This window comes from Schistocerca nitens, chromosome 1 (genome assembly GCF_023898315.1).
Source record: "Schistocerca nitens isolate TAMUIC-IGC-003100 chromosome 1, iqSchNite1.1, whole genome shotgun sequence".
Taxonomy (NCBI): Eukaryota; Metazoa; Arthropoda; class Insecta; order Orthoptera; family Acrididae; genus Schistocerca; species Schistocerca nitens.
The window spans coordinates 236,397,188-236,421,134 of record NC_064614.1 but is presented as its reverse complement, the minus strand read 5'-3'; positions in this window follow the sequence as shown (position 1 = coordinate 236,421,134).

The following is a 23,947-nucleotide window of genomic DNA, read 5'->3' as shown; positions in this document are numbered from 1 at the left end:
ATTTCGTTTCAAAAGACAGAATTTTTCTGTACAAAATTCCATATACACAGTTTGAACACAAAATATGGAAAAATAGAGTAAAACATTTTAAATACCTAGGTGAAATTTTGGAGCCAACCGGAGGAGAGAAAGTTGCACAGATCAGACAACAGAAAATGAAGAGAGCATATGGTATGACACATGAAATATACAATAAAAAATGCATCTCCTCGAACACAAAAATCAGACACTACTGCGCAGTAATTAAGCCAGCATATATATATTACAACTTCTGATTTTATTATTAATGCCACATCTTATAACCTACTCAGGTTAAAAAGGCATTTCTCCAATCTGTGATGTTCAGAATCCTAAAGATGCTGTTAGAAATGGATACATTTCGGAAGGATGTGAATATACGCAAACAGATCACTACAGCTAATAATAAAGACACTGAATATATTGTATGCTATTTACTAAATTACAAGTGTTATCAAAATTCAGATCAGACCACAATTAAAGATAATTGTACATTTACGAAAATGACCTATTGGGCACTCTGTCTGATAAAATTAATAAATTATAGACTTTTCAACAAATCACCTTCTTTAGTATAATTTAAGATATACTGTGACAACTGTGGCAGCACATATTTGAACTCTGGAGTCTATAGAATTATGTATCACACTCGTGACAGCGATTTCGTAGGTCAAACAGGTAGAAACTTTCAAATTAGGTGTCACGAACGCATTTCTGGAACAGCTAGTCGTAAATCTGTTTTTTATCAGCACATTATTCAGAATATGGTGTCGAGGAAACCTACGTACTCAGTTCACTAGACAAACAATTCAAACAAATCGTATTAATGAGTTTTATTACAAGAAGAAAAGAGACAAAGCTTTAGGAATTACACAGATGTGTCCCAAGCAAAGGGCCACATACAAAATAAGCAGTTTTCTTCGGTATAAACAAAGACTGTGCTACATAATAGAGCACAAGCGAAATAATTATTGTTGACGCTTCTATCCAAGTTGCTAATCTTGCAGATACTGTTGAACTGGGTCGTCACCGGACGGTCGCGGCGCTTATGTCCTCTTCACACAGGGGACGCCGCTGTCGCGTTGTCGTCCTGGAGAGGGGTCGGTCAGCGTACGATTGGCTGACGTCTTCTCACAGCCTTCTTTTCCCTCTCGTTCCCGACTGGGGTGCCGGCGCTTGAATTTACTCCATAATACAGAACAAGCATTCCAAGGAAACCATGGTTTACAACCTCAGAATTCTTCACAGGGCATTTAAAGGCATTTTACTTAATACTTTAAAGGAGCTTGAAATCTACATTGAGTATAAAAAGGAATCGTTGACTTTTCTTAATCAGCAATTAAATTTTAGGAAGAAGTTTATGTTTCCGATGAATTACCCTACAATATCCAGCTCTTCCCTTTCATAGAATATAAAGTAGTGTTCTGGTATATAAATGAGATTATCTTATCATTAGTCATCTTATCTTTTATCTCTTACATGCATCAGTCAAGAATGCAGTTGCCTTGTATTTTATATATTTCACTATCTGATAATGAAAACCCCCTGGTTCTTGCGTTAGAATCATGCAGCTGTTTAAATTTTGAATAAAAACCATCTACATCTACATCTACATCTACATCTACATCTACATCTACATCTACATCTACATCTACATAGATACTCCGCAAGCCACCGTACGGTGCATGACGGAGGGTACCCTGTATCACAACGTGTCATTTCCTGTCCTGTTCCACTCGCAAATAGAGCGAGGGAAAAACGACTGTCTATATGCCTCCATATGAGCAATAATTTCTCGTATCTTATCTTCCTGCTCCTTACGCGCAATGTATGTTGGTGGCAGTACAATAGTTCGACAGTCAGTTTCAAATATCGGTTCTCTAATTTCTCTCAATAGCGTTTCTCGAAAAGAACGTCGCCTTCCTTCCAGAGTTTTCCATTTGAGTTCCAGAAGCATCTCCGTAACACCGCTAACAAATCTAGCAGCCCGCCTCTGAATTGCTTTGATGTATTCCTTCAGTCCGACCCGGTACGACAGTACTCAAGAATATGTCGCACCAGCGTCCTTTGTGGTGTCCTTTACAGATGAACTACTCTTCCCTAAAATCATCCCAATAAATCGCAGTCGACCATTCGCCTTTCCTAATACAGTTTTCATATGCACCTTTCCCTTCATATTGCTTTGCAGTGTTATGCCTAGATATTGAAACGACTTTACTATGTCAAGCTGAACAGTAGTTGTACTGCAGAAGAATATTACAGGTTTCTTTCTTCCTACTCATCCGCATTACCCTATATTTTTCTACACTTAGGGCTAGCTGACATTCATCACGACCAACTGAAAATTTTGTCTATGTCGTCTTGTATCTTCCTACAGCCACTGAACTTCGTCATCTTAACGTTTGCCACGGCATCAAAAATGGTTCAAGTACTACGGTACTTAAAATCTGAGGTCATCAGGCCCCTAGACTTAGAACTACTTAAGCCTAACTAACCTAAGGACTTCACACATATCCATGCGCGAGGCAGGATTCGAACCTGCGACCTTAGCAACAGCGCGGTTCTGGACTGAAGCACCTAGAACCGCTCGGCCACAGCGGCCGGCTGCCACGACCTCATCAGCAAACAACCGTACACTGCTGCCCACACTATCCGCCAAATCATTTATGTACGTATACAGAGAACAACAGCGGCCCTATCACACTTCCCTGGGGCACTCCTGACAATACCCTTGTCTCCGACGAACACTCGCCGTCGAGGACAACATACTGGGTTGTGTTACTTAAGAAGTCTTCGGGTCGCTCACATATCTGTGAACTCATTCCATATGCTCGTACCTTCGTTAACAGCTTGCAATGGGGCACAGTGTCAAATACTTTCCGGCAATCTAAAAATATGGAATTTGCCTGAAGCCCTTCACCAATAGTTCCCAGTATGTCATGTGAGAAAAGGGCAAGCTGAGTTTCGCAAGAGAAATCCTTACTAAAACCATGCTGATTCGTGCACATGAGCTTCTCAGTCTCAATAAAATTTATTATATTCGACCTGAGAACATGTTCAAGGATTCTGTAGCAGACAGAAGTTACGGATATTGGCCCGTTATTTCGCGGGTCCGTTCTTTTACCCTTCTTATGTACTGGAGTCACCTGCGCTTTTTTCCAGTCGCTTGGGACTTTGTACTGGGCGAGAGATTCACGATAAATGCACGTTAGGTAAGGGGCCAGTGCCGTAGAGTACTCTTTGTATAATCGAACTGGAATTCCATCAGGACCTAGTGATTTGTTTGCATTCAAAACCTTCAGTTGTTTCTCTACGCCAGGTACGGTTATTATAATGTAGTTCATACGGGAGTCTATCCTCTGGTCGAATGGTGTTGTATTTGTATGATTCTCCTGCGTGAACGATTTCTTGAACGTGAAATTTAAAACTTGGGCTTTCCCCCATTTGTTATCTTCAACGGCCACACCAAACTGGTCGACAAGGGACTGAATGGACGTCTTAGCCCGCTTAGCGATTTTAAAGTCGACCAGAATTTTCTCGAGTTCTCCGCCAGAACTTTTGCTGAGGTGTGACGGTGGTAGTTATTGTATGCTTCGAGCATAGATCTTTTCACAGACGATCGAATCTCTCCAAACCTCCGCTTGACGTCATTTATGTATTCCCTTTTGAACCGAGAGGGCAACAGCCTCTGCTTCCTCAGCATCCGCCGAATTTCGTTGTTGAACCATGGTTAGTCTTTTCCATCTTTTACCCACTTAGTAGGCACATAACTCCCCAGACCACGTTTTACAGTCTGCTTAAACTTTGCACATAACTCCACTACATACACCTTATTGGAAGTAACTGATGCTAATTCACTGTCTAAATGAGATATTAATAACTGCTTCTCAGCTCTATCTAGCGGAAACACTCTCCTAACCTTCTTCACTCTTTATTAACATTCGTAATCATAATTGCTATAGTGACATCATGATTGCTAATCCTCGTTTCTACACTGTCACTGTCGATAAGGTCCAGCCGATTTCTAACTACAACGTCTAAGATATTTCAATTGCGTGTGAGCAGCCGAGTAGCTGCTCAAGACAATTTTCAGAGAAGGTGTTCAAAATTATCTCGCATGACTGTCTACCTGTACCCCCCGCAACGAATCCATAGAGATCCCAGTGTATTCTCGAACGGTTAAAGTCGCTTACAACAAGCATTGCGTGATCTAGGTATTTACACGTTATTGACCATAGACTTTCCTTGAATGACTCTAGAACTGCCACAGCAGAATCCAGTGGCCTGTAAAAACATCCAACAAGTAACTTGGTTTGACCTAAACCTGTTATAAGCGACCAGATGTCTTCGCAGTCCCACTCAACTTCAACCTCAACAGAGAAAATATCTTTGTCACTCCCATTCATTTGGCCTGTAATCTGTCTTTCCGAAATACATTCCACGACTCGTTGAATATCTCTGAGCTTTCCATTTCGCGTTTCAGCCAGTTTTCGGTCCCATGAATAATTTGAGTGCAAGAACTTTCCTGGAGGCCAGTAAATTCTGGAACTTTATTACGAATACTTCGACAGTTTACTGATGAAATTGTGCCAGTCGAAGCATCTTTATACTGAACACCGTTTGACTTCCATTGCTGCATATCGACTGGCGAGTGTTCATCAGAGCACCTCAAACTACAGTCTACTTTAAAAAATCCTCACGTGCACTCCACAAGTACTCCGCTATCCGAGTAGCTGCTTCCTTTGTGTAGAGCATCCCTGACCTATCAAGGGGAGTCCTACAAATCCTCAAACGATAATGAAGGTGTCGAAATCTGCAGACAAGGCTGTCACAGAGTCGACGAACCCTCTGGTTGAGATCCTCCACTCGGCATCCATGCGACAGGAGTCGTTGTGCCGGCCTCAGCCATAACCTGCAGACACTGCACCCTGCACACTCGATAGCCACAGGCAAGGCCGCCTCCACATCTCGGGTGAGGCCCCCCGGCCGACATACCGAGTGTACTTGACTTTCTTTCCAGCTCTGAATGGTATCTGCCTAAGGGGCTCCACGCCGCACCTAACATTGGAGCTCCCAATATCACCTGTCCACTCGCTGGCTGAATGGGTGAGGCCAGGGGCCCTATTCTATATAGTTCATACCGATCGGTTCAGTATGCTAGTCTCGGTAGTGACGTCATTTTCGGTTCTTTGTCAGAATTTCCTATTCAGTAAGCTCCTGAGACCTGTTACCGAACGGTCCTTCCGCCGATTTCTCGATAACTGTCCCGAGAGATTTTGGATTTCGGTATGGCCGTGTCGTTCGGTTAGCTGTGGTTAATTTATACCTACAATTGTTATTTTAAACATATTGAGCGGTTTTAGTTTTGGATTTAGTGATTGTGTCACTAAAGAATCATCACAGGATGTGTCCAGTTGGAAAAAGAGTTCATAATCGACTATTTTCCTTTGTTAGAAATATGGTTATGTTAGGTTGTTACTGTGAATGATTACAATATCTCCCCCCCCCCCCAAAAAAAAAAAAGTTTTCGGACAATATTCTCTCAAGATACCTGTTATTTTACGCAATTAAGAGTTTAAAGATCATTAAATATCAAGACATCGGCTCTGCTTAAGTATATTAAATGACTGTTAGCTGAAATTACTAGTGACTTCATGTACTCTTTTCCGCAAATGGTTTACTTATTAATTATCGAAACGCTTTTAGAACTTTTAAGTAAAAATGAAGAGGAATTTCGTGAATCCTGATGGAGGAAACCTTCCGAAATTTCATGCATTTACGGCTTACGCCCACATCATTCGTCAACGAAGTCACCCTGCGTCTCTCTCGACTGGAATTACATAAAATGAAGCGCCAGTAGCGCGCAAGCTGTAGTGGCGAAGTTGGTAAGGCGATTAACTACTGACATAAAGGACGTAGATTCATATACTGCTGGACACAAAAATAATTCTTTTCCTCTTCAAGTTTGCAACGCATTCTGAGACTTCGTTAATCGTCAGAGCTAAGCATTTTTCTGAAATATTCGTTGTAATTTACACGTAAAAGCGTGCCTTCTCAGCAACGAGTATCTCCGATTTCGTGACTTCCCTATGTTCAAGAAATGAAAGATGACATTACTGTGCGTGAAACAACTGACAGTGACATTTATACTTCTTCTTGTCACAAGTATTTCACCATTTTTTTCGGAATACGTAGCGCTATCCGAGAGTGTGACCAGACAGGAATCCAAGAGTACAACGTAAATTTCAATTAATGAAACTAGCAGCTATCGCCTTTATCTTGTCACAAATATTTATCTGCGATCGAATCTTTAACAACAGTAGACAGAGATGAAAGGTTACCACCACAATATTTTCGGACTGTACCAGCATACGTGAAACATTTTGATTCGTCAGATGCTTGTTATAAACTACAACGAACTTCTACAGCTGCCCTCGCCACACGCTCTCGAAAAGGCGATTTTTTAAATTTTGTTTTTATGAACCAAATAGTTGATGTATCATATAGGAGCTACAACCACATTCTATGCATTATCTTATTCTTTGGCATTCTTTTAAACAATTTTTCGGATTCGTGGAGATGTGTTACTACTAGAGGAAACATTAGAGGGTAAAAACTGTTTAGGCAGTCAGAGATTTGAATATAATCAACAAATAATTGAGAACGTAGACTGCAAGTACTACCCTGAGACGTTCTAGCACAGGAATACAATTCGTGACGAGCCGCATCAGAACAACCATAAGAACAATGACTAAAACATCACGAGGAGATAAATTAACAAAACATAAGACCCCAAAAATGCTTTTTGATAAATAAATATTATTTTAAAACACACAAACGTACACTTCCAGAGTATTACGTAAATATGGCCTGACCATTGTGGTCCATTTTTCACTTATGGTGCTATTTATTATTGTTGTTGTTGTGGTCTTAAGTCCAAAGACTGGTTTGATGCAGCTCTCCATGCCACTCTATACTGTGCAAGCTTCTTCATCTCCCAGTACCTACTGCAACCTACATCCTTCTGAATCTGTTTAGTGTATTCATCTCTTGGTCTCCCTCTACGATTTTTACCCTTCACGCTGCCCTCCAATACTGAACTGGTAGGCCCTTGATGCTTCAGAATATGTCCTACCAACCGATCCCTTCTTCTAGTCGTGCCACAAATTTCTCTTCTCTCCAATTCTATTGAATACCTCCTCATTAGTTATGTGATCTACCCATCTAATTTTTAGCATTCTTCTGTAGCACCACATTTCGAAAGGTTCTATTCTCTTCTTGTCCAAACTATTCATCGTCCACGTTTCACATCCATACATGACTACACTCCGCCGGCCGCTGGTGGCCGAGCGGTTCTGGCGCTACAGTCTGGAACCGCGCGACCGCTACGGTCGCAGGTTCGAATCCTGCCTCGGGCATGGATGTGTGTGTTGTCCTTAGGTTAGTTAGGTTTAAGTAGTTCTAAGTTCTAGGGGACTTATGACCTCAGCAGTTGAGTCCCATAGTGCTCAGAGCCATTTGAACCATTTTTTTTGACTACACTCCATACAAATACTTTCAGAAACGACTTCCTGAGACTTAAATCTATACTCGATGTTAACACATTTCTCTTCTTCAGAAACGCTTTCCTTGGCATTGCCAATCTTCATCTTATATCTCCTCTACTTCGACCATCATCAGTTATTTTGCTCCCAAAATAGCAAAACTCCTTTACTACTTTAAGTGTCTCATTTCCTAATCTAATTTCCTCGGTATCACCAGAGTTAATTAGACTACATTCCATTATCCTCGTTTTCCTTTTGTTGATGTTCATCTTATATCCTCCTTTCAAGACACGGTCCATTCCGTTCAGCTGCTCTTCCAGGTCCTTTGCTGTCTCTGACAGAATTACAATGTCATCGGCGAACCTCAAAGTTATTTTTTCTTCTTCATGGATTTTAGTTCCTACTCCAAAGTTTTCTTTTGTTTCCTTTACTGCTTGTTCAATATACAGATTGAATAACGTCGGGGATAGGCTACAACCCTGTCTCACTCCCTTCCCAACCACTGCTTCCCTTTCATGCCCCTCGACTCTTATAAATGCCATCTGGTTTCTGTACAAATTGTAAGTAGCCTTTTGCTCCCTGTATTTTATCCCGGCCACCTTTAGAATTTGAAAGAGAGTATTCCATTCAACGTTGTCAAAAGCTGTCTCTAAGTCTACAAATGCTAGAAACGTATGTTTGCCTTTCCTTAATCTATTTTCTAAGATAAGTCGTGGGGTCAGTACTGCCTCACGTGTTCCAACATTTCTACGGAATCCCAACTGATCTTCCCCGAGGTCCGCTTCTACCAGTTTTTCCATTCGTCTGTAAAGAATTCGTGTTAGTATTTTGCAGCCGTGGCTTATTAAACTGATAGTTCGGTAATTTTCACATCTTTCAATACCTGTTTTGTTTGGGATTGGAATTATTATATTTTTCTTGAAGTCTCAGGGTATTTCGCCTGTCTCAAACATTTTGCTCACCAGATGGTAGAGTTTTGTCAGGGATGACTCTCGCAAGGCTATCAGTAGTTCTAATGGAATGTTGTCTACTCCCGGGGCCTTGTTTCAACTTACGTCTTTGAATGCTCTGTCAAACCCTTCACGCCCTATCATATCTCCCATTTCATCTTCATCTACATCCTCTTCCATTTCCATAATATTGTCCCGAAGAACCTAGAACTTGTATAGATACGCTGTATACTCCTTCCACCTTTCTGCTTTCCCTTGTTTGCTGAGAACTGGGTTTCCATCTGAGTTCTTGATATTCATACAAGTGGTTCGCTGTTCTCCAAAGGTCACTTTAATTTTCCTGTAGACAGTATCTGTCTTACCCCTAGTGAGATATGCCTCTACATCCTTACATTTGTCCTCTAGTCTTGCAGCAGTGACAGCAGCAGCCACCACCACCTGATGATGTCGAGCAGTTGCATCGAAGAAATATTGTGCGAGTTACACAATACGATCCGGCGGCAAACAGGAGAAGCGTGTTTGCAACAGATCCGTCGGGAAAGCATGAAAAGTCACACTGATAAACTTAATAGTATGGCGAGCATTTTCATCTAAGAACAATCCGTGATTAGCAGTTGTTCAGATTTCGGGAAATATGTTACCATAAACTTGATAACGTGCAGCATGCGCTTGGCAGAGAACATGTAACTCTTGACTTCAGAATGTACCGAAGTTTTGCCAGTATTTCCTCCTTTCATTCGAAATTAAGACCTTTTCCCGATTTTTAGAATAGTTACGTTGTATGCAGCCTGGTGCGAGTCGCAGTACGGTAGGATTCTGCTCGGCTTTCCTACCGGCGATCTGCTGCAAGAAGTTCGACGAACGGAGCCGCGCCGCCGCAGTACTATCAAATGGTTCAAATGGCTCTGAGCACTATGGGACTTAACATCTGAGGTCATCAGTGCCCTAGAACTTAGAACTACTTAAATCTAACTAACCTAAGGACATCACACACATCCATGCCCGAGCTAGGATTCGAACCTGCGACCGTAGCGGCCGCGCGGTTCCAGACTGTAGCGCCTAGAACCGCTCGGCCACCCCGGCCGGCCGTGATGTTCAGCATTCAGCTCTCCATGCTCCTCTATCCTCTGCAGCCGTTTCTTCTGATGGCGTCATCCTCATGAGTAATCCCCGCCAGGAGGGCCGAATACCTCCAAAGTATTTTAGCCGAGAGTACGCCAAAGTCATTTAACCATACAGCAGAGCTGAATGTCCTCGGGAAACATTATAGCTGCCGGCCGCGGTGGTCTCGCGGTTCTAGGCGCGCAGTCCGGAACTGTGCGACTGCTACGGTCGCTGGCTCGAATCCTGCCTCGGGCATGGATGTGTGTGATGTCCTTAGGTTAGTTAGGCTTAAGTAGTTCTAAGTTCTAGGGGACTGATAACCACAGCAGTTGAGTCCCATAGTGCTCAGATCCATTTGAACCAAACATTATAGCTGTAGTTTCCCCTTGCTTTCAGCCGTTCGCAGTACCACAACAGGAAGGCCGTTTTGGTTAGTGTCACAGGGCCAGATCAGTCAATCATCCACACTGTTACCCCTGCAACTACCTGCAGCTACTGAAAAGGCCGCTGCCCCTCTTCAGGAACCGCACGTTTGTCTGGGCTTTCAACAGATACCCATAGACTAAGATTACGCCCATGGTACCTCTATCTGTATCGCTCAGGCACGCAAGCCATTCCACCAACGGGTAGGTTACGGTTCATGAAGGAAAACTTTTAGTAATTATATATTTTATAATTGGATTCCTCGGAATGTACTCACATCTCACTATCTTTCGCTAATAGTGAGGTTATGCCGAAGGTGGTGGGCGGAGCTTTCGTTACGAAACTACAAGAGACTGAGTCTTATTCAGCAGTGTTCTTCATACCTCCAGAGTGGCCCGCTCAGGCCATCGTCTCCTGCTGTCACCAACGGCATAGCAGCCAAAATGTAATATTTTATTCTTACAATGGTATTCAAGTCTTTTGTCCTCTAAGGACGTTTATTATTATTTCTCACGGAGTAAAATAGACTGAAGATGATCTTACAAGAGATCGAATTTGGTCAAAAATGTTCCGGCGTAACATCAAGTGCCGGCACGTCGGCGTGGAACGTGACCTTGGGGAAGGCTGTGAGACGACGTCAGCCAATAGCACGCTGACTAGGACCGAACCACGACAGGAGCGGCCTCTATTCGAAGAGAATACGAGGTGCTGCTAGAAAAAAACCGGACTGATGCTGGAAAAAACATTTATTTACAATTATTTACAATTTCATGTTATCTCCTTCAATGTACTCTCCTCCTCGGTCTCTACACCGCTCCATACGAATTTTCCACTGTTCATAGCAATGCTGCAGATCATTTTCGGTAAGTCCATACATTACTTCCGTCGCTTTTTCTTTTACTGCTTCAACAGTCTCAAATCTAGTTCCTTTCAAAGCTGACTTGACTTTAGGGAAAAGAAAAAAGTCACAGGGGGCCAAATCAGGTGAGTAGGGTGGATGATCTAAGATGGGAATGTTGTGTTTTGCCAAAAACGTCTTCACTGACAACGCACTGTGAGCTGGGGCATTGTCTTGGTGAAGGATCCATGACTTTTTTCTCCACAAATCGTTCCGTTTTCTCCGTACTCGCTCACGTAGGGTAGCCAGGACGCTAATGTAGTAATGCTGATTCACTGTTTGTCCCTCTGGTACCCAATCAATGTGCACAATCCCTTTGATGTCAAAAAAAAAAAAACAATCATCATTGCCTTGAATTTCGATTTTGACATTCGTGCTTTTTGTTGTCGTGGAGAACCAGGAGTTTTCCAATGCATCGATTGGCGTTTAGTTTCGGGATCGTAAGTAAAAAACCACGATTCATCGCAAGTAATAACATTTTGTAAGAAGGTGGGATCACTTTCAATGTTTTCCAGGGTGTCAGAACAAATCATTCTTCGGCGTTCCTTCTGTTCAATTGTGAGACACTTTGGAACCATTTTTGAACACACTTTGTTCATGTTGAAATTTTCATGAAGAATCTGCCTAACACTTTCCTTGTCAACTCCTGTTAACTCAGACACTGCTCTGATTGTTAAACGGCGATCTTGTCGAACAAGTTTACCGATTTTTTCAATGTTTGCATCAGTTTTTGCTGACAATGGTCTGCCAGTGCGAGTGTCATCACTGGTGTCTTCGCGGCCATCTTTAAATCGTTTAAACCACTCAAACACTTGTGTTCGCGATAAACAATCGTCGCCGTACACTTGTTGTAACATTACAAACGTTTCACTTGCAGATTTTCCTAGTTTGAAACAAAATTTGATGTTAACACGCTGTTATTTCTGTACACTCAACATTTTCCGACGCACAGACAAAACGTCAACTACTTAAAACAGACGCCACGGGCAGACTGAGTGCAGGAAGCACATGAAACTCGAGCAGTAGGCGGAGCGAGAGTCACGTGACAGGCCACGCGACTTTCAGCCTTATTGCATTCGTTTTATTGTTTCACCAGTACTAGTCCGGTTTTTTTCTAGCCACACCTCGTATAAGCACAGCTCCAGTGACCCTCAAACGCACTCGAAGACCCGCACTTGAAGGGAGACACTAGACGACGCGCTAGAAGAGATGCAGTAGAAGACGCACTAGAAGACGAGCAGTCATCCTTACTATTTGGATGAGACAGTGCCTTATATTATTTGCTTGCATGGAAATTGTATACAGGAGGGACACTGATTATTTGCATGTCGCCAATTGCTTGCAACCCAGCTTGTACACACGCAAGTTAATTATTGTCAATTCAACTAATGTAACAAACTCCATTAATAAGATGTGCTTGTGTGTTGTTTAGCTATCCGAGAAAGCAGCTTCCTAGGCACCCTATATTACTCGAGTGGGGAGGATCCTACAAAAAAGTAATCAACTTATATTCAATTAAGACTGCTTTTATTTTGAAATAATTTTATCATAGCGTTGCTAATATTTCGTAATCCAGGTCCTAAATTCAAGATATAGTAGGCGGTCTGGGGTGGAGGGCCCAGATTTAAAGATATAGCAGAAGTTGTGTGTGTAAGAGTATGTGGCAGAAATTAGGAGGGAGAGTTAGGTGTACAAAAGTATTTCAAGAATTAAAAGGTCAGCAATGCAAAGATCTGCTGAGTCGAGACTTCAGGAGCCAGCAGTGAAGAGACAGACGGTGTCACAGGCTCGAAAAACTGCTACAGCGCGGGGGACGACAGCAATAGCTCCGAAGTCTTCAGCGTCGTCACAGGTAATGGCTTCAACTTTGTCAGCCACTTCACCTTTAGCGATAGAACATCAGAGGCAGCCAACATGACTGATAAGTTAATTTTAGTTTTTTTGTTTTTGGTTCATCAATCTTCCGACTGGTTTGATGTCTCCCGCAATGAAATCCTAACCTGTTCCAACTTTTCCCTCTCAGAGTAGCTCTTGGAATCTACACCCTCAATTATTTCCTGTGTGTATGCCAATATTTCTCTTCCTCAGCAGTTTTCACCCTCTACAACTACACGGAAATTAGGCCCTGGGGTCTTAACAGATGCCTTATTATCATGTCCATTCTTCTTGTCAGTATTTTCGATATATTCCTTTCCTGGCCAATTCTGCGGAGAACTTTCTCATCCCTTACCTTACCAGTCCACCTAATTTTCAACATTAATCTGTAGCACATCTCAATAACTTCGATTCTATCTATCCAGGTTTCTCATATCCCATATCCCATGCCTCAGTGCCATAAAATGTTGTGCTCTAAACGTACATTCTCAGAAATTCCTTCCTCAAATTAAGACCCGTGTTAGATGATAGTAGACATCTGTTGGCCTGGAATCTCTTTTCTGCCAGTGCTACTCTGCGTTTTATGCCTTCCTTGCTTCGTCCGTCATTGGTTATTTTTCTGCCTGGGTAAAAGAATTCCTTAACTTCATCTAACTCGTGATCACCAATTACGACGTTAAGTTTCTCACTATTTTCATTTCTGCTACTTTCATCTTCCTTCGATTCACTCTCAATACGCGTTCTGTAATCATTTTACTATTCATTCCATTCAGCAAGTCCTGTAATTGTTCTTTACTTACACTGAGGATAACAATGTCATCAGTGAATCTTATCTTTCCCCTCCAATTTAAATTACACTCTTGAAACTTTCTTTTATTTCCATCATTGCTTTTTCTAGGTACGGATTGAACAACAGGAGTGAAAGATGATATACTCGTCTTACACACAGTTTAATCCGAGCACTTCGCTCTTGCTCTTTTACTCTTATTGTTACCTCTCCGTTCTTGTACATAGCGTGTATTACCTTTTTTCCCTGTAGCTTACCCCTATTGTTCTCAGGATTTCGAATATCTTGCACCATTTGACATTGTCCAACGTTTTTCCAAATCGACAAACCCTACGAACGTGTCTCGATTTTTCCTTACAAGGGAACCTCCCCATCGCATCCCCCTCAGATTTAGTTGTAAGTTGGCACAGTGGATAGGCCTTGAAAAACTGAACACAGATCAATCGAGAAAACAGAAAGAAGTTGTGTGGAACCGTGAAAAAATTAGTAAAATATACAAACTGAGTAGTCCATGCGCAACATAAGCAACAGCAACGAGAACGTGAGTTTAGGAGCGCCGTAGTCCCGTGGTTAGGGTGAGTAGCTGCAGAACGAGAGGTCTTGGGTTCAAGTCTTCCCTCCACTGAAAATTTTAGTTTCGCAAAGTTATCATCTGTCCGTCCGTTCATTGACGTCTCTGTTCACTGCAATAAGTTTAGTGTGTGTTTTGCGACCGCACCGCAAAACCGTGCGATTAGTAGACGGAAGGACGTGCCTCTCCAATGGGAACCGAAAACATTTGATCGCAAGGTCATAGGTCAACCGATTCCTCCACGGGAAAACACGTCTGATATATTCTATACGATACTTCTGACGGCATGTGCGTCACATGACAGGAATATGTTGTCGACCCACCTAACTTGTACACTTAGCGAATGGGTAAAAAGATTCTTCTACCTTGCCCGATTTAGGTTTTCTTGTGGATGTGATGATGACTCCCAAAAAAGTGATGAAAACATAGGAGTTCGTCACATAAGCTGAAAATAAAAAATTAAACTTTTCACTCGAGGGAAGACTTGAACCTAGGACCTCTCGTTCTGTATCTGCTCTCGCAAACCACGGGACCACGGCGCTGCTGGGCTACCAGTGTCCTTGATGTTGCCTATCTTCGTATGGACTACTCAGTTTGTATATTCTACTAATTTTTTTCATAGTTCGACACAACATCTTCCAGTTTTCTCGATTGATCTGTGTTCAGTTTTTCAAGGTCTATCCATTGTGCCAACTTAGAATTAAATCTGAGGGGGGTGCGAAGGGGAGGTTCCCTTGTTAGTCTTCTTACATTATCAGCCTCTGTGTCAGAACTTCCTCTCTGGTGCCTTTACCTTTCCTAAAGCCAAATTGACCGTCATCTAGCACATCCTCAGTTTTCTTTCCCATTTTTCTTTGTGCTATACTTGTCAGTAATTTGGATGCATGAGCTGTTAATTGTGCTATGATTCACGAAATTGCTGGCTCTTGTAATTTTCGTAACTGTGTGGACGATGTTTTTCTGTGTTTTTCTGACAGTCTGATGGTGTATCGCCACTATCACACATAATAAACATCAGAGAAAATATTCGTTTTGTTGCCAATTCCCTCGCGAAATTCCTATGGAATGTTACCTGTCCCTTCTGTCTTATTCGCCTTTAAGTCTTCCAAAGCCATTTTAAATTCTGATTCTAATACTAGATCGCTATCACTTTCCTATCGACGCCTGTTTCTTCTATTATATTATCAGACAAGACCTCACCTTCACAGAGGCCTCCAGTGCACTGCTTTGCACCTATCTCCTCCCTCCGTTGCATTTAGCAGTGGCGTTCCCATTACACTAACAGTGTTATGGCCCTTGTTTTTAATCTCACCGACGACTAATTTGTCTTTTCTATATCCTGAGTCAGTCCTCGTGACAATCATTGCAATATATAGTGTCTGTTCTTTCGGACATTCATATATAATTCAGGGGAGACGGCCAACGATCTCTTCAGTGCAGATGAACATCAGGCTCGAACTCTTTCGGGAATGGGAGAAATGCTGCGAATAATGAGGACAACAGGCAAGTGACACTATGTTTGTAGTGCGCGGATAACTTGAGAATTTGGATATGATGGGAGGCGTGCTAGGGTAGTCCGTGCTGTTGCAATACCCACTGTAGCCGGGTGGCTTAGTAATCGTTGAGTGTCAGGTTTGATAGCGAGCGTACGTGCGGCAGCAGTCAGTAGGCCACCGGCGCGGTCGCTGTGTCTTTACGCCTCGCGTGAGGTTCGTGTTTCCTTGCGTGCAATAACAACGAGTATCACCCGAAATGCAAGATGCTTGGCACCTACCTGCTACCGATATATAATTTTTTTGCTGAATGGTACGTAAATATTTGTAATTTAAATGCTTTCTGTTAGTAAGTAAGGACATTGCTTCACTGTATGTGTAAATTTAGGTAGAAGTCTGTTGACATTTCATTGTATTTATCTGTGTCTTCCTGTGAAACTTATAAACTCTGGGAAAAAGTCAAAGTAATTGTTATTTGCATCGACTAGCATCGTTAATTGCAGTGCTTATGTGTTGTAAAATCTTTGGGAAGTTGTTGTTGCACAGAGCTCACGAAGAGGGATCGGTTCCTGCACATGTGGTTTGCGGAAGTGTGGTGGTAACGCTCTTGCAGTAGAGTGTACCATTTCAGAGGCACCATGTACGCGCGCAGGTCAGATGTCTAGTTGCAGGAGTAAGGACAATGGATGGGCGGAAGAGGCTGTATTAATTACGATTGCCCGTTCCTGTAACTAGCCGTACTCCACAAGATGCTACCGCCTTCAACAACAGCAGCAGTTCCAGCAACACAGATTCGTCGTCGGCTCTGAGTTTCGTCATATGCACAGAACTGAAGTAAGACTGTTCATTGGTAGAAAGTGTTAACGGCTAACAAAGCAGTACAACTTGATTGATAAAATTTATTTAAATAATAATCAGTTAAACTCAGGGCAATTGTGTTCTCATTGTCCTCAGACATTGTTACCAAGCATTGTCTTTGTTCCTTTTTTTTCTTATTTGTTAACCGAGTGTCATAAGAAACAAATTGAATAGTTACAGCCAGTTTATTAAAGATTAATTTCACTTTTAATAATTTTAGCCTCAGTCTACTTTCAATGAACTGTTGTACAACAGAGGCTTCAGTATATGAGTAAAGTAAAGCAATTTCATTTTTCAAGTTTGAGAATCAATCACTGCAAAAATTCCAAACCTAAAGAAATCTACAAATTAAGAGTGTGAACGTTTTATTTATTTTACATATAGCTTGGAGCACATGGCTGTTTGGTTTGGTACATATTCTATTATTTATTTTTGTTCAGGTCAGTAAAACAGGCTCAGTTGATTAGACAATAATTTGAAATCCAATTTGCAAAATAATTAACTGCAAAGTAAAAGTGCTTGCTTTTGTTTTAAATTTCTTTAAAGAAGTTGAGATCACTGAAAGTCGCCGGCCGCGGTGGCCGAGCAGTTCTAGGCGCTTCAGTCCGGAACCGCGCGACTGTTACGGTCGCAGGTTAGAATCCTGCCTCGGGCATGGATGTGTGTGATGTACTTAGGTTAGTTATGTTTAAGTAGTTCTAAGTTCTGGGGGATTGATGATCTCAGATGTTAAGTCCCATAGTGCTCAGAGCCATTTGAACAATTTGAGCCTCACTGAAAGTCATTATTCACGTAACTAAGTTCAGTACTAACATACAGTTTAATTGCATATTTTCAAATCATTACTTGATTTTTTTTTTCAAAATTTAACGACAAGCATAACGTAAGAGTGACTTTTCAGTTTTCTTTATCATTACATATTCACTTAAAATTTGTGTCAAAAACGTGACAACCTTTAGTTGTCACGTCAGTGTTTAATAATAGATGTGTTTTTCCAATCATCTTGTACAGGATTTTTGATGTAAATTACTCTAGTGTGCTGTCGACCGTAAATTGTTTCCTTTTCGTTCATTATTGTAACTTTTGGATTCATGATCAGTGGTACCCCTTTTCTGTCCAGTGTTGTTCGTGAGTGAATGCGCAAAATAACTTCCATTTTTCCAAATTATGACCCTCTTCAGTTTAATTTTATTTTTAGTAGACTTTTGCATCATAAGAGTCTGTTGTACACTTCCCTCCTACTTATCGATATTATTTCTTCGGGAAAGATAGCCTTAGCCAATTAGTAAAAATTCATTAGGCATACATGCGATCCACTGTCATATTTTATATCGCAAGCAGGGTAGGCCGATTAGTAAGGGGAAGGTTACAAACGTTCTGTAAGTAACATGTTGAACTTAAACAGAACACATTGTATCCAGTGCCTCTTCGATAGGAATTCTCCTCACGCTACTACTTCAGACATTCACAAATGGGTACCTGAGGAACTTAAGATTGTTCGTGAAGATATTATAGGATTTCACCTGGATTTGAGTTTGAACTCCCTCTTTATAAGACAGAAAACTACGGAGTTATTTGAAAGTCTTGCAAATTTCACTAGTGCCAATCAAAAATTTAAACATGTTGATGGCTCGATATAGAAATAGTACATGATGGCTATGGGATCCATAATGTAAGCGTATTCAGTCAGCCGTTCGAATTTTTGAGCGACCGTATCTCAAGATGGCTGCGTCGTTCCGGAATCGTCCTTGGCGTCACTAATGAAAAGTTTTCATCTGCTTACATCTACCAAGTTGACAGCGGCGTGAGGAAAGTTCGAGTTGACTTCATATACCTTCGTATCTGTCCGTTGGCGGCATAAGGACATTCATATCGTACGTGCTCTTCTTGCGGGTCGACTGGGCACTTGCCGGAAAACTTTAGTAAGCGCAGGTCGGCCCAACTTCCCCGCGAAGTGAGCCAGCCGCTGCCCCAGCAGACAAGCAACTGCTCTGCCGTCGTCTCGGGCCGTGTTTTGGTTGCACGGGCGGCGCGGCCACTGTCGCTAACCCAGCAGCCCGAGCCGGCAGTCCCGTTTGCCCTGACCGAAGACCACACTCGCAAATCGGAGGAAGCTATGGTGACGGAGGAGGCGACCTCGCGCCCTACTGGAAGCACCCTCGATGCCGAAACGGCTACATCTGGCACTCATTCAGGCATCGGTATTTCCGGCAAAACAAGCAGTGTAATTCCGGTTGCGTTAAAGATGGCTGCTTTCACTGGATGCGAGCGTGCCAGCTGTGTGTTTTGGTTTGAAGAATCGAATCCAGGGTCAACAGTCCATCGTAATTTCCGTACCAAGTACGCTAAAGATCCTCCTAGTAGGCCTATAATTTATGAGTGGCATAAATGTTTTGTAGAAATATTGTCTGACTCGCTCAACGAAGGTGCTGTCTTTACATACGCAGGCTCCACTCAGTGTTCCGACGACGAAATACAACCCAAACAGCGGCCTACCAAGGGCACGAATGGGAAAAGGAAGGGAGCACAGAAGAAAGCTGGACAACTGCAGCCCAGTCTGTCCGAAACGGTCACGTCCATCAAGGGTGGTGCACACGCGTCCTAATCTACACGTGCTGTCGCTGCTGGAGCCACTTCCATGGAAGAAGACCCATCTGCAACGTCCGAAACATCGCCTTGGTGGGCCGAAGTCGAGACAGGAACGCCACCTCATGCCACAGTGCAGTTACAACCTCCCGATGTAGAGTCAGAGATACAGGATGTTTCAAAAAGGACTTTACAACTTTGAAAATTCATATAAATCAATTTGTAGGGCAATACATCAAGGTTTGTCCCGCGTAGTTCGCTAGTGCCGAATCGTACCGCAAGGAGCGCTAACGGCGGTTGCGTTAAAGATGGCTGCATTCACTGGATCAGAGTGTGTTAGCATTGTGTTTTGGTTTGAAGAATCGAATCCAGGGTCAACAGTCCATCGTAATTTCCGTACCAAGTACGCTAAAGATCCTCCTAGTAGGCCTATAATTTATGAGTGGCATAAATGTTTTGTAGAAATATTGTCTGACTCGCTCAACGACGTCGTCATATGTGCTTCGACGACCTCATGATTTCCCATGTCTTACCGAGCACCCTGTCTCTACAAAACATTTATGCCACTCATAAATTATGGACCTACTAGGAGGATCGCTAGCGTACATGGTATAGAAATTACGCTCAAATGTTGTCCCGACTTTGATTCTTCGAACCTAAACACACGGCTATCAAGCTTGCGTCCAGTGAAGGCAGCCATCTTTAACGCAAGTGCCGCTAGCGCTCCTTATGGTACCGCTAGCGCTCCTTACGGTGCGATTCGGTACTAACTAACTACGCTAGACAAAACTTGATGTATTTCCCTCCAGATTGGCACTAAAATGACCTCGGTAGGTACTATGAATTAATTTACATGAATTTTTAAAGTTGTAAAGTCCTTTTTGAAACACTCTGTATAATATCAAATAATGGGTCACATGGCTCGGAGCACTATAGGACTTAACTGCTGAGGTCCTAACTCCCGAACTTAGAACTACTTAAACCTAACTAACCTAAGGACATTACACATATCTATGCCCGAGGCAGGATTCGAACCTGCAACTGTAGCGCCTAGAACCGCTCGGTCACCCCGGCCGGCGTATAATATCACTGCACTAAATACTAACCGGATTACGTGTGGCCATAAAATCCGTGCTCTTGCAGACTTTCTGTCCAGCACCGCAATCTATATAGCTCTTCTTCAGGAAGTGACCACTACAGATATTGCTATTGCAGGTTACACTGCCATTTCTAAACTGAGAAATGCAGATTCTACTGGAACCGCATACCTGGTGCGTGACGCCATTCCCTTCATTAATGTCCAGCGTCTTCCTAATGGTCGTGACAGCTCATGTACGGCCAACGGATCACGAATAATAAATCTGTATGCTCCATCAGGCTCAACCAGACGACATGAACGTTCCCTGTTTTTTTCTTTGCTTTTTTTCCTTTCTTTCTTTTTTCTTTTTTTTAAAAAAAAGAAGAAGAGCTACCATGTCTTATCGGCACCAGCTTCAATAAGTGTCACAAACTGGAAACTCTGATCACCGATCTTCATCTCGTTGACACTTGGGGACATTTATACAGCCCTCGCGTCCCATTTACCTATCTGTTCAATTATTTAGCAAGCAGGCTGAATGGGGTATATGTCTCTCTCTTGCTCTACAAGAGCATGTGACAAGCGATCACATAGCGCCAGTAATTGTGACCACTGTGGCTGCTCCTGTTCTATAAATCTTTAACTACAAAAAGTCTCTCGTGGTTTTGGCTATTGGAAGCCAAATACTAACCTCCTGCAGGTACCCGAGCTTAGAAATGAAATAAGACTCAACAGGGATAAAATTCTTCTACAAAGACACAGCCATCCCGACGCTTTGCCGTGATGGATTCTCTACACAAAGCATAGGCTTGAGACAATAGTGAAACAGTACGCTCGGCTGAAACGATTCTGGAAAAAATCGAGCATAGAGATTTGCTATCAATGCATCAAGAACCTTTACCGAAGTGCTACCGTCCAGTCGCTGTTTCATATGCAGAGTCCAAGCGCTTTAAAGCTAAAATCACTGACATATGGCGAAAGTAGCTCTCTGGATTCATAGTTTAGTATCGACCAAGAGACGTAGTGACTGAAGAAAGGGTATCGCTGTCCCATATTTGACTCCTTGCAAGCCAACGGGAAGCTCAACTAATTATTGAAGTTGCGAATGACTCCGGCCAGTGAGTACACGTCCAGAGAGGGCTTTGGTCCTTATGAAAGACAAAATATCGACGAACAGGCCTGTCACATAATGCTTAACACCATCCAAGAATACCTGCAGGGGTCACTCTGGTTGACGAAATAGAGGAAGTACCTCACGCGCAGGGAAGCTATAGTAGCCAGGGCCTCATGGTCTCAGAGCATAATTCTACCAATGCTATTGGGACATGCACAAAGAGTCTCATCAAGCTATTGATAATGACAGGTGGCGAGGCGTAGTGGGACCCGACGCTCTGAAAAAAGGGTGAGTCATTCTTCTCTCGAAACCTAGCAGGAGCCCGCATATATGCGACCTGCGGCTCATTAAGCTCATTTCAGAATCAATACACACGTGACAAAGATTCACATGGAATCACTGTTGCAGAAAACTTTAGGCAAGTACCAACATTGTGCCATTCCTCGTAGAAGCATCCTTACTGCAGCATGTCGACTACGGGAGTTGACAGGTCCTGCAGCAGCGGCCATAATTGAGGGAGAAATTGTATTTTTTAGACTTTCATAAAGCGTTTGACCGTCTGAACTATGAGTTTCTAATTTAAGTTAGAAGAAGATGAGATATGGCGGACGTACCACAACAATCTTCCACGGTATGTTATCAAATGCTTCTTCTTGGATTTTAATCAATGATCACCTCACAAAATATCTCCGCATTGATCGATGTGTCCGCCAAGAATGCAGACTGTCGATGGCTCTGTACGCCATAGCCATTGAACCACTCATTGAAGACAAAATTAGAGGACTAATGGTTCAGAACATATGGATCTACTGCACAGCATACGCAGATGACGTATCTGTTGTTGTTGTGCCTACCGTCGGCCGCTGTGGCTGAGAGGTTCTACGCGCTTCAGTCCGGAACTGCGCTGTCGCTATAGCCGCAGGTTTGAATCCTCCCTCGAGCATAGATGTGTGTGATATCCTTAGGTTAGTTAGACTTAAGTAGTTCTAAATCTAGGGGACTGATGACCTCAGATGTTAAGTCCCATAGTGCTTAGAGCCATTTGAGCTATTTTTGTTGTGCATACCCAATATAACCTGGCGTCTCTGGAAGACTTACTTAAAATCTACGTGAAGGCGTATGGCGTTCAGATCGACAGCAGAAAGATGACCCTACTTCCAGTTTTTGGCAGCTTTGGCGAAACTCCTGAAGTGACGTGGGCCGAGCAACAGACCTCGTATCGTTCTGTGGACATCTATTGGGATGCGGATGTCCTGAACCGCATCAATGGCACGCTGAATTTGCACTCCGATAGGTACCTCAACTTTCTGCAATAGCAGCAAACAATTCATGTATCCGTCGCAAGCGAAATGTACTACGTGGTCAAAGTACTTCCGCTCTGTGGCTTTGGCGGCCAATATTCAGCGGGCATCCAGCTGGTTTCTTCTCCGTGGCAACATTTTTAAACTACAGTTCGCGGTACTCAGCTTGCCTCTTTCACTGGGCGGCTTTGGGGTACTCAGCCTCCGACACGAATGTACAGTCGTGGACAAAACGAGCGAGACCCCTCGCCTTTTCGTTATGCTGATCCGCACGGCTTTAAAGTCTGCTACACAGCATAACAGGCAAGGCGACGAAGTGCTACCAACATACTATGCGCAGGCGTGAAATTGACAAACTATCTGAACTTTTTTAGACTGTATTCCATAATTTGTAAGACTATATTAATGCTGATTAGTGTGTTAAATACAACACGTAAATATAAGACAGAACTGAAAGAACAAACGCTAATTGGTATGAACTGGACAAATAAAAATGAATTTCAACTTATCGAGATGACTTAACTGTTTCAGTAAGACAAAGAACCCCAGATCGTTACGAAGTAGCAAAATATTATCCGCATTCGGCCGCGAAACGGTCTGTGTCAACGTTCAGACCAGTCATACTGGATTACCATTGCTGACCTACCATGAAAGTATGCAAATTTAGCAATGCGTGAAGATTCATAACGAAATTCAGTTAAAAATCATTCAGTGCCACGCTTAAGTCAATTCCATTATTGACAGAAGCGGAAAAAGTAGGCAGTAACATGTATGAAATTCTACAAGAGTGTCATATTGACATGCACAGGGCGCCAGTACAGAATAAAGGTAGCGATAAAACGTATTGGGTGCGCGAGAATTTCTTAAAATTGCTTTACTGATATTCTACCTGCCTCCATAGAGATTAGAACCGAAAACAAACCAGACCTTCCTTTCACTATGCTAGCAGACAACCTAGGCAAACAGCCCTCTATTATTACCCCAGACATGAACAAGCAGGCAATTTCGAAATGAAAATCTGCAGTTTCTGTTGCATAGAGCTTTCTGGACTCAAAAACATGAATTTTCTTCCTTTATGTCACCGCTTATGTGACAATCATTCGGGATGTTTATCGAAATAACAAATTACTGTTATTAGAGAGTAAATTTTGTAGGATAATTCTGCACCACCCCAGGAAATAAAACGGCTACATAGCTGCCAAACGTATTCTGCATTGTTTCGAATTCTCCACTAGACTCGCCACAGCCAGAAAACGTTCATTAGCAGAAGTGTTTCTTAAGCTAGCTAGCAATGAGAATGTTCGTACTTCTAAAACGCGGTGGCATTAATACTGGGATGTGAATTAC